The sequence below is a fragment of the Crocodylus porosus genome, unplaced genomic scaffold (assembly GCF_001723895.1).
Source record: "Crocodylus porosus isolate Cpor-Errol unplaced genomic scaffold, CroPor_comp1, whole genome shotgun sequence".
Classification (NCBI taxonomy): domain Eukaryota; kingdom Metazoa; phylum Chordata; order Crocodylia; family Crocodylidae; genus Crocodylus; species Crocodylus porosus.
This window is the reverse complement of record NW_017728914.1, coordinates 5,603,357-5,616,978: the sequence shown is the minus strand read 5'-3', so window position 1 is coordinate 5,616,978 and position 13,622 is coordinate 5,603,357. Positions and strand designations below refer to the sequence as shown.

Sequence of the window (13,622 nt, the reverse complement as noted above, 5' to 3'; positions counted from 1 at the left end):
GCTCTCCCTCCCTCCCCCGAGGTGGGAGGGCTCCAATTCAACCACCCCACCCTTCAGCACCAACTAGGGAGCCCCAAGAATGAGCTCCCTCAGCTGCTTTTTCCCCACTCATTCTAAAAACAGCAAGCACTGGCAGATGGCCTGGCCACTTCTATGGGAACCTGATTTCAGGCTCCCAGCCACTCCCCTCCCCCCTGGAACCAAGACTGAACTTCTGTTTGGTTAGGTGTAAAGTTGTAACTAGGAATACTTTGCAAAAATCCTTCCAAGTCACAACTGGGAGCTGCACTTCTGTCTGCGCCCACAGTCCACGTCCACAAGTGGTGTGGATGTTTGGCTTTACAGAAACAACTAGCAGTGGCATACCTTGTGTCACCACTAGGTTTCCCCAGGGAATGTGCATGCCACGTGACCTCTAGTGCACAGCAAATTACCCCAGAAGGGATGGGGCTCCCAGGACCCCGCCTTACCTGGGGTCCCGGGAGCTTCCCGGGGCTGCGGCAACAACAATTCTGCCATGCAGAGCCTAGCCAGCAGCCACAGCACAGCTCCAGGCAGCCCAACTCTGCTTTTGAACGGCACACGCTGCTCATGCATACGCTTTGCTTTTTTTCTCTGAAAATTTTTTTGACTTGTGGAAGGGTCAAAGAAACCCTCTGTGCTGCTCTCTTGTAGCATGGAGAACAACTAAACATGAAGTATGTGACACAACAGACATGCATAGACTGTCCAGGCTGTGTTCAGACTGCATAGCCACACTCATCTGGACACAGCCATAAAGTCTCAACTTTACATGTTAAGATACAGAGCTTCAATACATGTTCTTAGCACTGTAGTGTTTGGGTTATAAACACTGTTCACTGTTTGCATGTCAACTGTAATTCTCTTACAATTAGCTTTAAAAGGTTTATTATTATTAAATAAAATTTAAGTTTTAAATGCTGCACAAAATTTAGACTCTAAACATCTCAATACTTATACACATGCTAGTTTTACACACACAAATAGCATGTTGCCTTCAACAGGATCAGTCCCTTTTAGTCTTTCAAAAATGACAATAAAAAAATCATACAAATCATTTAAAAAACCTACAAATTGATTAACTTGTTTTCAATCGGCAATTAGGCATTAAAACCCATTTTTAACAGTTTGCATATAGCAACAAGAAATATTTAGTTTTCCCACTAAAATTCTCTCATCTTTCAAGAAATATCTTTTTCAAGGATAAAAATCACATTTAACACCAAATATTCCACAAGTAGTCTATGTTTCCTAATGTAAATCCATCAGGTAAAATCTTCAGGGTACATGAAACATCCGTTTCAAATCTGTTGAATATAAGAAAAATTGTAACTTACGTGCCTTAAATCAAAGTTAAAATAAATGTTTCACTTCTCCATAGTTTAGAGGATGAAGATAGTGAGAAACATATGAAGGACTCCCTTCTGCTAACCAGGAAAGAACAAAGTCAGTCAAAATAAAACGATGCTAAAAAGCTAAAGGTACCCTTGAGGAAATAACCCACTTATGTTTTACTCTGGTAAACCCAAACAGAATTTTGAACCTACACACACAAGACTACAGACCAAAGAAAGTGTATGTGAATAAAACTAACATTATGCAATAGCACCTTCTTAAGAATTGACTTTAATAATTCTCTTCAAAAGAGCACAGACAGAGATCATCCAAAAGTATTAAAAGTAGAAAGGCAGCTAATTAAATTAATGCACGTGTCAATATTGAGACTAATACTGAAAATAGAAGAAAGCTAAAAAAACTAGCTAGGTCACTCATAGGAGCATGCTGTCTTCCGCACACCAAGAAGTTTAGTGTTGCTTCTATTAATATCAAAAGGAGATTAACCTGTGAATCTGCTGCACATTAAAAGAAGAAACTACAGTGTTGGGAATATGTGGAAACCGGGGCAGACAATTATTTTGGGCGGAGGGCTGCTTACTGAGTTTTGGCAAGCCATTGAGGGCTGCATGACAGGCAGCCAGGGACAGATAAATATTAATTTTCTAAATATTTTAGGGGCCCCGTAGGCTGGATAGAATGGCCTGGCAGACCATATCTGGCCTGCGGGCAACATTTTGCCCACCCCGGTGTAAATAGTAGGGGTATGTGAAATGGGCCATATTCAATTCAGATTCAAATTCGGCTCAAATCAGGGGAGAGTGATTTGATTTGTTGATTTGGATAGCTGTCCTGATTCAATTTGGCCAAATCCGATTCTGAAGATTCAGTGCCAACTCAGAGAATCAGCGATTCATCCAGACACAGCTTTAAATGTTTTTTCTACGTACCTTGAAGTACCAGTGTGGCTTGCGAATGCTAAGATGCTAAATCGGATGGAGCAACCCACAGGAGCGTGGGGGGCCCCCGCGTGCTTGGCAGTGGACCCAGAAGTGGACTGGAAGTACTTCCGGGTCCACCGCCAAGCATGCGGGGACCCCCGCACCTCCCGGGCTTGGCGATTGGACACGGGGAGACCCCAGGTGACCCCCAGACCCAGGAGGCAGCAGTCACTGAGCCCAGGGATGTGGGAGGGTCCCCCACACACTCCGCAGTGGACCCAGAAGTGGACTGGAAGTGCATCTGGTCCACTTCTGGGTCCACCACTGAGTGCGCTGGGGACCCCCATGAGATGTTCCATCCACTTCAGTATCTCAGCATTCACGAGCTACCTGGTGCCTTGACATATGTAGAAAAAACATTTAAAGCTGCATCTATGTCAGAATCACCAAACCTCTCCAAATCGATTCGGAGAGATTAAAGAGTCTCCTGTTTCGATTCGGATTTGAAGACTCGAACATCGAATCAGGCCAAATCTCTGCTGAATCAAATCAGTGACCGATGCTCCGCACAGCCCTATTAAAGAGTACATAAAAATACCTTCCAGAGCTATTTTTAAAAAGCCAATTCTAAACAAGTCAGCCTTTCAACAGCATTTCAAAATTTCCCAGAGACACAAATATTTTTAGTCACCTGACATGTACAGTTAAGCAAAAGTAGCCTGTTCATACCCTCCTAGCTTAAAATAAGCCTGCCATTACACATGGGAACTTGTTCTTGAATGCCAAACATTAAAATGCTAATGAATCAGTTGTAAAAACTAACAGAATGAACCCTACACAATGTTTAGTTAATGAAGTTTCACTGAAGTTTAAAAATCTCACACTGAGAACTGAATACACTGCATTTAAACAGGTTAAAACACAAATCTGGAAACTGGTGTGGACTAGAATAAAAAGATACTAATTGTCTAACTATGACTTGTAGCGAGTACATAATTCAGTCAGAAATCATATGGAAGACTAGTGTCATGCCACTGACCCTCATCAATAAGATCTCCAAATTGTGATCTCTCTCAGCCACAAATCACAAAGATGTTATAAATGGAACCATAGTTCTTCCCCTGCCTCTAGTCCCATCAGCTAGCTACTTAAAGATCATGCATGTGTAGATACTGCTTTTTAGTTCCACAAGAGATAGGAAATTTAGAGATCCTAACTCTCTGAAATATGCATCTCTGAGCAAAACACAACTTGCTAACAAGTGAAACATTTATGTTTTGAACATACCCTTTCTTAATCTAAACTCACATCAATAGTTAACATTTGGTCACCCTATGATATTTCAAATGGTTATGTAGTAAAAGCAAGATATTTAGTTTTCTGAAAAACTCAACTAAGCAGAAGCAATAAGATATAGTACAGGGTGATTTCTTACCTGAAACTTTGTTTCTGGGCTTCAGATCCACCAATCCAGAATGAAAGGGGATTCGAATGGGGTTTCCTTCTCAGACTTGTCTGTTAAAAGAGAGCAGCCAATCATCTTCAGCTTGGTGTATCTACTTCTTTCTTGAACGAAATCCCAATTACGTACTCCTATTGCTGTTAGAAAGACAAGGCAACCTACATGCCACACCATGGTTCCGGCAGCAACTACATTAATGGGGTCACCGGATTGGTGGATCTAAGACAAAGAAACTATATTTACAGACAAGAAATTGCTCTTTTCCATGCCCTGATTCAACCAACCCAGAAGACATTTTTTTGGGTAACTATTTGCTTTACAAAGACTGAGAGCTAAGAGAAGAAGCTAGGACTCCAAGAATGAAGCACATACTAAAGTATCAATCATCAATTCACATTAACAAATATGTTCCATTGTTTTCTACGTGGTTTTCAAAATAGATGCACTTCAGCCTTCAATATGGTCACTCTCTATTAAAATATGCTTCCTCTATAGCTGTTTCCAAATACATAGTATGAATTAAATTTACTACAGTGATTCTTTGACTTTCCTCCCAAGTCTCAAAACTGTTTTCCTATCTGGGAGCAGTAAGAAGAGATAACCTCTAAGGCTCTGTTGCAATCTAAATCATGCCAGCATTCAGTACATTTCCAGTACAGCTATCTTTCTTAAAATATAGAAATAAAAAAACCACAAAATAGAATAAGCCACTCTTGACCAAATAATGATTACAAAAAATGATTCTTTACACTACTAAAAACAAATGATGAAATCTAGTATCAAGAGAGTTCACAGAGCACTTTCAGGAGTACATTCAGGTTCTGAAATAGCAAATATATTAGAGGAAACCATCAAGAACATAACCATTAGAAGATGGAAACTGCAAAAAGAGTACCTACTGTATTGTCTGTGATACCGCTCCAGGAAAGTGCATACTCAAGGACAGAGAGCCCTTCATATGTAACCCATCAAGCAATTTTCAAATAATGACATTTTAAGAAACTACTTCCCCTGACATTGGGAAGAAGAAACATCTAACGCTTTCCAGGACTTGTAAGTTATGCAAAGTCCATAGAAGAACTGCAACCGTATTCTCCATTCCTTCGGCTCTCCTCATCAACCGCTTTGACACCGAAGCCACTGATCTCAGCAGGAGTGTTGCAAATATCAAAACAAAAGCTCTTTGTAGAAAGAGATAGTTAGCCCTGTTAGTCTCAAGTCAGGCAAGAGAATGCAAAAGCACTTTGAAGACGGATGTTAGAAAAAAAATAAATAACTGCCATTCTCATCATCTGTGCATACCACTAGCTTCGATCAAATCTGATACTGCCTGAATCTAAGTAGCAAAAGGATTTTCTGAATCTCTGTGTTAATTCATTTATCATAGCTCTATTAAGTCAGAGGCAAAATAACTTTTCAAGGAGATAGAATCTTTGCAAATTAGAAATTAGGTCCGATCTCTGATTTTGAAGAACCAGGACTGCTACCAATGTAATTAGACAAGCAACAAGATATCTATGTATGACTCATATATTTCTTCTTAGTAACAAAAAGGCCACCAACATTATCAGCATGTACTATTTCGCTAAGCAACAGTCAGAAGGATGTTAAAAGGAGGGAGCAATTCACCATGAAGGCATCACTTGAGTTCTTTGGAAATCTGCTGCAGCACATCTCAGTTATCTCATTTTACTCTAGAGATGAAGAAGGGTGATGGAGACCAAGTTCTCCTGGCTAGTTTTAGTTTCCTGGGCAGAAAAATCTTCCTGTTTTAATTTTAACCAGCTACAAGTTGCAACTGAAAAAAACTGATAAACTATGAGTCAAAGATAAATTCAGAATACAGATTACAAGGTAATAAAAAACACTAATACATCATCTTATTTTAAAAAGGTGAGAAAGTCATGAAAAGTGGAGTAGTTTTAGCCATCATCTCAGACAAGCACATACCCCATAGATACGCGTGTCATAAAAACTAATAATATATATTGACCAAAACTTTATAATCAAGAATTTGAAAACAGTATAATCAGGCCTAAAAGGCACTGATGCATCAATATGGCTAACAGGATTGACGTGTGATACAGAGCCTTTTGTCACTCATTAAAAAAATACCCCACTAAACAGTAGCTTAAAATTGATGCCCCCGCTTTCCCCCGCCGGTTTATAGAAAAACATCTCACTTAGGAAACAGGTGCCTATATTATTAAGTTCACCAAAATTTGCAAACTTATTTGGTGTTTGTCCACGTGCTTTGGGAGTATGTGTGTATTGGGGGGGGGATTTAATTAGAACGTCTTGTGTATCAGTATCCCCATGCTTCAAAATGGCAATGGGAGCACTTTATATAAAGTGTCCTGTTGCCATTTTGAACTGCGGGGATGCTGATACATGAGACACTGGAGGCTGCTGCAGTGTGGCAATTACCAAACTCCAGCACACTTGATTAATCACGTCTGCTCATATATAGGCACCCTTTGTTCCAAACAGTTGTTGAAGGCTGTATTGACCCTCTAATCCAGCAATTCTCAAACTTTTCAGACTCAAGGCACCCCTCCATAACTTTTATGAATTGAGCAGAACCAATTTCAAAAACTAATTTGCATATTACTGGGCTTCCCACCTTGCAGAAAAGCTGGGCAGTGTGTGGGTGGGTGGGGAAATCACGCAGGCAGTGGCAAGCCTGAGCTTATCTGCTGATATCCCCACACCTCAGGCACCCTACAAAGGATCTGGCATACCCCAGGGTGCTCCAGCACTGCTCTAACATCTAAGTGATTTCAGCCTGTCAAGGTTGAAGCACACTAATATAGGTTTGTGGAGAAGGTTGGATTACTGCTGCTAATACAATGCTTACATGTAAACAGGTATCCTGAATTTCTCCCACTGCTAATCCAGCTTTTATTGGAAGAAAATTTACTTCCTAAATATACGAACCCTGCTTTCTTGAACTAAATTTCTGAAAACATGACAGGCCTTTAAGTGACCACATAAAGGCATTGGTCGCTTGTGACAAACACAGGAGGACAGCTCATAGAAAGCAGTATATGTAACAGGGTAAGCTGTAAAATATAGCAAGACAGCTGAATCAGTGCATTCATCCCAGTAAGGTCAAGAATGAGTCTATAAATGTGAGGAGAGGGGGAAGAAGGATTAGTCCTATGCCTTAAGCTTGCAAAATATGTACCATAACATCTCTTTCAAGAAACCACCCTAAGTGGTAACATGGGTGCATGACTAAACGTATGTGCAGCCAATAGAACTAAATGAACATGTATCATTATGGCTATGCCCACCATCACAGCCTTCTCCCCATCAGTCTGAACAGTTTCTACAAGCAGCAAGCCACTCCCAATACTGCTATGCCCAAACTTCAGGCTCAGAAAAGATAATAAAATGTAGATAGCTGCACTAGACCCAAGAAAAGATGGTAAACTAAATAGTGTCATTAACCAATAGCAGTTTCAAATCGCAGCATTCTTTTTTTTTTCTATTTATTTCCTGAGTAGGCTTTTACTTAGGCTACAGCAATGCTCCCGTATAGGTATGCTCTCTTAATGTTCCACATACATTATTTCCTCTTTTTTGCATCTTTGCCATACCATCCACTTCATTTTGAACCCATATGCCATTTTATTTTACACACTATTACACAATGCTTAAAAACAATCAAGAATGTAGAAGAGATCCAAGATGCACTGAATATGCCAGTGTAATAATGAACTGTGTATTCTATGACACTATATCAGTAAGCATTTACAAACTAAAGGACACCCATCAGCTTCATACAACAACTGAAGTAGTGTTTAGCAGGAAAGGGATGTAAGGAAAAAGGTACTGAATCTGATCTTCAAAGAATTTCCTCAGGTCTTAACCCTGACAGCCTAAACTGAGACATCTTACTAAAGTAAACTGGGGAGATGACCCAACAAACCTCAAGTGGCACATTTGCAACATTTGTTTAACAATCCTGTTCAAGAGGTACAATTGACACTAAAATACACAAAAGGATGTATGTGAAGTTCAGTTCAGTTTCTGAAAATCGGCTGAGCCACTTCTGACAACACAAATGCTAGCCGTCCACCGAGTTGCAAGACAACATAGCAGTGATCATCTTTCCCACTGAATGCATTATCATTAGACCACTCTTTCTCAACGTGTGGGTCATAATCCAAAAGTGGGTCACAAGAATATATGAAAGGGTCACGAATGACTTTAAAAATGGATCAACAAACTTATAAAATGGATTCTTCTTTAAAGGAGAAAAGTGTGGGAAACCGTGGCTTTTCCCTTGCAGGCTGGCAGAGTTACAGCCTTCAAGGGGCTGCTTGGCCCCCCCATGCCTCACACCTACCCTCCTACCCCACACGCTCAGGGGCTGGGCGCAGGGGTGGAGGCAGTGGGTCAGGACTGGCCATGATGTTTACAAAAAAGGGTGAGAACCACTGCTCTAGACCAGGGCTGTCCAACTTACAAGCAGCCAAAGGCTACATGTTGCACAGCTTATGCAAGACTCACCAAGCTCCCATGGGCAGTGCTACCCCATCATCAGGGGCAGAGGCAGGAAGCAGAAATCAGAGGAAGAAGGGGAAGGCTGGAGACCGCACCATCAGTAAACAGCCAGGGAGCTGCCTGAGGGCTGCAAGTTAACACCCCCCCAGGCTTCAAGTTGAACAACCCTGTCTTGGACCTTATAGCATCCATCTGAAAGGACTCTGGGTCAAACAAACTCATTTAGAAAATTCAAACAGATACTCAGGCAAATGTTCTGGGTATCTGGAATATAGTAAAGGTTTGAATGCATCATAACCTTTGGTCTCATGTGTGACTACAACCCAAATGAACAAGCCAATACCTAAAGGATTCAGTCTTCCTTTCTGCTTACTCTACACCTTGATTCACCCCACACCCCATTTGAATTCTAGTGCTTATCCCACCCTTCTCACTCTTGCAAATACTCTCTCGTGTTGTCCTCCAACATCTCTCCCAAATATCTTGCTCACCTCAAGTTTATCACAATCCTTCATCACTCAACTTTTCCAATCTAAATGGTCCATCTTATTCATGCTCTTTCCAACGTCTTCTTTTTCCCTTTCTAGCCAAAAATCACAGCAATCTTGCTTTTTATACTGAGCCCTGTCCTTTCCAGCCTCTGTAGCTGCACTCTTCCTACCTCCTGCCTCAAAACTTTCTAATCTTGCAACTTCCAAACATTGTCTCCAGATACTCCCTGCATCTACAAAGTGTCCTCAATCCATTTCTTTTCCATATGTGGAACTGTCTAGTATTCCTCAGGTTGACCCAATAGTTGGTTCTTTCATCTTTTCATCCTACCCCTCTATGCTATTTCAATCTTCATATTACTGACCTCTCCAAATCTGCTGAGGTAATGACTGTAGGTTATGAGAAGTAATTAGCAAAACTACTACATTCTTACTCAGCTGACTGCATGCTCACTAGTCTGCACTAAGCCACAACCTATTAGTCCTGTTAGTTTCTTCATCTGCTTACAGATTTAAGAACTACTGCCAAGATTTTTATCAGATGTTTGGTTAAGACAAGTGCCTCCTTGTTTGTTTCAGATCTAGTTAAGGCCATTAGCCACATTTTTATCTCCTCAAAATGGACTCTACTATGCTCTAAACAGAACTATACTTCAAAACCATTTTGAAAACTTAAGCTGGTGCAAAATGCAGCTCCTCACCTGATAAGCAGTACTTGGTAGAGACAGCATATTACAACAGTGCTTCAAGTTCTACATGAGTAAACTTCTAAATGCTTTGGGATGACGGCCACCTCCCATTACTATCAAATACCAGGACACTTCAGCTAACATTCACATGGCTTGCTAGAGAAACTGCTACTGTCCAAGTACTCGCCGGTTCTGGAGACTGTTTACCCGATTCTGCAATTTGCTTGCCGTCTGGATATGAGGCCATTCAGTGCTTATCATAAGGCTTTTCCAGGAGTAAGGGGACAGGTTTTTTGACAAGAGTATAAACCATAGTTCTTCACCACAATATTTAAACTCTGGTCATGTTCTATTAGGTAGGCAGTAAAGGTAACTGATGAGGAAGGAGATATTTCATAAACATACTCTTAAAATATAAGTTCAAGTTGAATGTAAATAGATGCTTTTCAAAAACTTAAACAGCTTTTGCTCCTTCTAGTCCTTGGCCTTCCACAAGCCTTTCACTCTACTCCCAAAATACAGCATTAGGTTGAACTTAAGCTGAAAGCTCATCAGGGAAGTGACCTGCTTTTGTAAAATATCATGAACACCAGAGTGTTATAGAAATATTGATGATAACAAACTCAACGTGCAAATCTTTAAACACGCTTGGCTCCCTGCTTCAATAAACAAGTCTGATAAGTGTCTGGATAGATCCATGGCCTGAAAACAAAGATTTACATTTCCCACTCTAGGCAAAGGATATCGATTTCATATTAAACAGATAGCATGTTCCTCACTTTTGCATCTTTCATAACATGCTAATGCAAACTGTAAGCTGCCAATAAATTTTTTGCTACTGATTAAGGAGTCTTTTAGCAGAATGCAGTGGATGAATGCAGTGGATGAATGAAACTTAAAAAAAAAAAATACAATACATGAATTGTGACCAATAATCCCAAACACCACCATCCCCCACCGCCAAAACAAGCACTTTTTTTGCTGAAAAGATGAAACCATACTTTACTGCCCATTTAGAGTACATCTCCCAGTTCTCAACTGTATTTAAATACCATTTATCAAAAATGACACGTAAAACAATCATTATCTTAGAATGAAGTCCATGGATGAATTTGGATCAAGAAAACCAGAAAAGTTAAAGTTACCTAACTTTGCACAGTGTTATTCAAAAATGCTACTTTGCTGTTCTTGTAAAAGTTAGGAAGTGGACAAGCCTTTTGGGCTAGTCTACTCAGGGTTTCCATCAATTTGGGATTGCTTCCTTACTATTTATTTCCTAGACATTTGTCTTGTGCATACAAGACATTTTACCAAAACAGAGCAATAAATACTTTAAAATAATGACAATCATGTTAAACTCATTTTCATAACAGATATGACACACAGGCTGCAGTTTAGAAACACATTAAGTCTTCCAAGCCTTACATCTCGAGAAAATATTTCCTTTGGCCAATGTACTTCATGTCTATATCAGAGGCTATCCACTCTTACCCACTGCCACCACCATCACCAATGAAATCCTTAAAATACTTTTGCTACATTGGAACTACAGCCCTCAACAAAGAGAAAAAAACATTAAGAGAGAAAAAACATACAAAAGTAAAACAAGATATCTAAAACCCAAGCCTATAACCCACATTTAATGTCACTACAGATAGAAGATTTTACTTAAATCTCACCTGTAAGTATAGAACAATATTATTCCCACCAGCAATTTTTTTAAATAAATGCAAATTATCAAACTTGGGAACAAATGAGAGATAGAAACTCTCATGCAATTAACACGTTGCTATATCATATCCTGCTTGTCAGTTTAAGTACTCAGCATTCCCTTCCAGTTGTTACTAATAAGTTTATTCATTGGTAAAAATTTCACCCATAATTATTTTTCCCCACTCTTGCAGGAAAGGTACAGCAAGCAAAATGTTATTTACTATACCAGAGGGGCACAAAAAAGAGCCTGCACTTAGAAGCTTAATGCTTGTATCTTATTTTACTTAAGAATAATTACAAAATGCAAGAAGTACCAAAATAAATCTTGTGTTTTAAAATAGTCTCCATTTGAAAGATTCTAACAGCAGACAGTTTTAGTAGAAAGGCAAGTTTTTTCCTCTCTTGGCCACACTTCTTTTTTGTCAATAGCACTTTCATTTGTGTTTACTTTACAGTAAACAGTTTTTTACCCAGTCTTAAGTCTAACATCCCACAGAAATGTTTACAAAGTAAAAACATTGCCAAGTAGCTAAAGAAATGTCACATCTTGGTTTATAAAGTCTGTATCAAAAGAATATAGTATTTAGCTCATAGTAATGCAAGTTTGTTTTAACAAAGGCCTTCAATAGCATTAAAAATATGACTACCAACTACATTTTTACTAGCTAATTTTCTATGAAAATGGTTATACATCTCATTTATTTAATTCACTACATGTTATTTATGAACTGTTATTAAAATAGCAGCTCTGACAAGCTAGATGATCAGTATCACATGAGCTCTGCAAGCGCTACAAACCTATATATATATATACATTAGCTGAAGTAACTGTACTTTTTTGTATTCCAGTTGTGCAACACAAAGCAGCTTTGATGCTCATTCCTATACAAAAAAATCTTCTAGAGTATTTTTCTAAAAGTCCCATTAAACTTGTTTATCCATTCCATTTTTCAGGATTTAGGGAGTATAACAATTGTGTCATTTAAAATGTATTCTTTGCTTTTGTTAGTTAGCAGTGTAGTAAAGAAACAGATAAGCTATTAATAAAACTAAAGAAAACACACTGTCAAAGGAACAACCTAGATAAGCAAAACAACTCTACCTAGAACCTTAAATTCCATTTAGGTACCACTACCATCATATGTAATCATCCATTATGCAAAGCAAAGTAGCCAGCAGAATTATGCTTACACACTTCAGATTTGTAAATACTATTTTGGTTTTCTACCTACAAAAACAACTCACTCCTTAACTAGATGGCCCTTCTAACAGATTCCTTCATGGATATCACTGACTCTTGTTACAGTCCATTAGCATGAGTGATTCTGATGTCACCAACATTAAAATGTGGGCTCACTGGATCAACAGTGATCAAGGAATCATTAAGATCAACTGTATCCAGAAACCTTAGTGATCAGTATCCAAGGGTTAAAGAAATGCAGAAAGAGCACACGATAATAAAATGACAGAGAGGTATTCTTGAATGTTCACTTCTTAGTTGAACAAGGTGGTATAACACTCAACCATGACAGAATTTTTAAAGAAAATTCACAAGTTCCCCAAACCAGTCTGCTCAGACTACACAGCATGTAGAGCTGCTTAAAAAATTCAGATGTGTTTTATCTTATGCCAATACAGTACCCAGCACTTTCAGTGTTCGCTAGAAGTGTGCACTGTCATCTCCCTTTCTAATTGTGCCATCACATCATTCTTTTTAAAAGAAGATATTAACACAAAGCAGTACATAGAAAATGTGTGTCTAGAACACTCTTGCTATTCTTTCCGTTATTAGCTTTGAATACTCAATGGTGCCTTTAAATTAGCTTGCTCTACACTGAACACGGCACCTGAGATGTTAATCTATTCCCTTCTCCTACTTCCCCACAGCATCCCTACAGACCTCATTTTCAAAGCATAAATATTTAACCTCACGCTACAACTACAGCATGGAGTTTGGCTGAACTGCGGGAAACAGACACTTGCTGCCCTGAACCAGCTCCTTGGTGCTGCTGCAAAAACACAAGTTCACTTAGCTGCCACTGGACATGCCCCATGTGGATGACAGAACAAGGGAGTGGCAGGAAAAGGGGCTTGTGGAACAAATAGGGGACAAGTTTCAGGCCTGAAGATTAAGGACGGTTCCCAGCCCCTAACGAAGGCGCCGTTACCATGACCAAGCTGCGGGGGGAAGGCCCCATCCGCCTCCTCGTCGCTCTGCGCCCAGGAAGTGGCGTCCCCCGGCCTACTACACAGCCGGCTTGTGCCCCCGGGGCGGGGCGGACGGGACCGACGGGAGGCCGCACCTGGGCACAACCTGCCGACAAGCCCGAGCCGCCACTCGGCGCCACCCGTTATGGCTCGCGGGGCCGGGTGCGAGGCGCGAGAGGCGGGAGTCGCAGCCGCCTGAGGCCGAGCGGCTTCTGGAGGCGCCCGGAGGAGCCCACGCGGGGCGCGGGCT

At 40.2% G+C, this 13,622-nt stretch overlaps 1 protein-coding gene across 2 annotated transcripts in view; it reads right to left on the bottom strand.

Moving 5' to 3' along the window:
• The window catches only part of FBXW11 (F-box and WD repeat domain containing 11), a 103,085-nt gene extending 99,277 nt beyond the window's left edge, over positions 1-3,808 (bottom strand). For both annotated transcript variants that reach the window (XM_019534841.1, XM_019534842.1), the window contains exon 1: positions 3,733-3,808. The gene's annotated coding sequence lies outside the window, so the exon portion shown is untranslated. The remainder of the gene's footprint in view (positions 1-3,732) is intronic.
• Between the last annotated feature and the right edge of the window lie 9,814 nt (positions 3,809-13,622).